Here is a 1,986-nt window from a genome sequence, read left to right on the forward strand (position 1 = left end):
GATATCATTCTTGTATGACTAAAGATATGAAATTCATGTCTAGTGTTTATGGTGAAATCGGATGCTATAACGTATTTATTTGATTGATTTTATCACATCTAGTTTCGAACTTTTGCCTTTAAAATTGTCAATTTTATTTTATTCTCAATTCTATTTTTATTCGTTAGGTAAATTTTAGAATTAGTCCATTTTTAGCATTTAATTAGCTTATTAGTGATCAATTTCTGTGGGACGATATCTTTTCTCATCATTACATTACTTGTTCGACACGTACACTTGCATTAAGAATTTTAAGAACAAGTTTTTGGTGCCGTTGCTGTAGATTGATTGTTTAGTACTAATTATTATCGATACCAGATAATTCTAAGTTTAATCTAGATTTTTTTTCCCTCCAGAGTGTAAATCAATGTATGACACATAGCCAATAAGAGAAACTTGCTGAGTTTGATACATAAATCAAATGTACATTCAAAAAGCGACTAAGAGAATAGAGAAATCACCCCGAAAAGATGGGAGATGTTGAAGATCAACATAGACTCTTGAGAGATCATGTCGCCCCTAAAGTTCAGGGCACCACATCAAGCATCGGGAGACCTGCAATTCAAGCAAACAACTTTGAGATCAAGCCATCACTCATTTAGATGCTTCAATAATCAGTGCAATTTAGTGGGCTATCAAGCGATGATCCAAACGCTCACATCGATCGTTTTCTTGAAATTTGTGATACGATTAAATATAATGGAGTTACAAATGATGCTATTAGATCAAGATTATTTTTGTTTTCACTTAGAGACAAAGCTAAGAGTTGGCTCTATTCTATTCCCGTAGGATCAATCACTACATGGAATGATATGGCCCAAAAATTTCTTGGTAAGTTCTTTCCACATGCAAAGTCTACAAAAATACAAAACTATATTACTAATTTTATGCATATGGATAATGAATCATTGTATGAATCATGGGAAAGATTCAAGGAGTTTCATAGGAGATGCCCACATCATGGACTCCCCCTATGGATGTAGGTACAATTTTTTTATAATGGGTATAGTGCAAATATTCGTTCTATAATTGATGCAGCTGTAGGGGGAACTCTGAATAATAAAACACCAGAAAACGCCCGCAACCTATTGGAGGAACTGGTATCTAATAGTTATCAGTGGCCCACCGAGAGGCTACCCGTGTGAAGATCTAATGGAGTTCATGAAGTGGATGCTGTCATTGCAATTACTACACTACTTGAAGTACTCAACAAAAAAAGAGATAACATGAGTGTTTCGATCATGCAAATTCAGAATATGACATGCGATTTTTGTAATGGAGGACATGTAAGCGCAAAGTGTCGGGTAAGCAACACTTTTACGTAACTAGTGAAAATGCTAACTTTGTTGGGAATTTTGACAAATCGTAGAATAATCCATATTTCAACACATACAATCCAGGATGGCGCAAACATCCAACTTTTTCATGAAGTAATTAGAATGTGACAAAACCGCCACCGGGATTTAAACAATCAGAAGAGACAAAGTTTAATCTGGAATATATAGCCGCCAAACTTGCCAGCACCACTCATGCCTTCATCAAGAGAACAGATGTGAGATTTCAGAACCAAGAGATTTCAATCAGAAATCTAGAGATGCAAGTGGATCGGTTAGCAAACATGATGTCGGGAAGACAGCAAGGTTCTTTGCCTAGTAATATAGAGAAAAATCCAATTGAAGATGTAAGAGCTATAATCCTAAAAAGTGGTAAACAAGTGGGAGAAGAAGATGTTGAACAAGAGATTTCCAGAGACAAAGAAGAGGAAATCAATAAACAACCAAATGAGGCAAGCAAGAGCAAACTTTTTTTAGATAATCCAAAGCCATATGTGCCGCCGGTTCCATTCCTTCGGCGACTTCAAGAACACAAAATAGATAAGCAATTCTCTAAATTTCTTGATGTATTTAAAAAATTGCACATTATCATTCCTTTTGCAGATGCCTTAGA

At 35.4% G+C, this 1,986-nt stretch overlaps 1 non-coding gene across 1 annotated transcript; it reads right to left on the minus strand.

The window, feature by feature from the left end:
- Nucleotides 1-900: 900 nt before the first annotated feature.
- Nucleotides 901-1,006, minus strand: LOC115742062. The gene has a single exon (XR_004015523.1). It is a non-coding gene; the product is annotated as a small nucleolar RNA R71 (small nucleolar RNA).
- Between the last annotated feature and the right edge of the window lie 980 nt (nucleotides 1,007-1,986).

This window comes from Rhodamnia argentea, chromosome 10 (assembly GCF_020921035.1).
Source record: "Rhodamnia argentea isolate NSW1041297 chromosome 10, ASM2092103v1, whole genome shotgun sequence".
Lineage (NCBI taxonomy): Eukaryota > Viridiplantae > Streptophyta > Magnoliopsida > Myrtales > Myrtaceae > Rhodamnia > Rhodamnia argentea.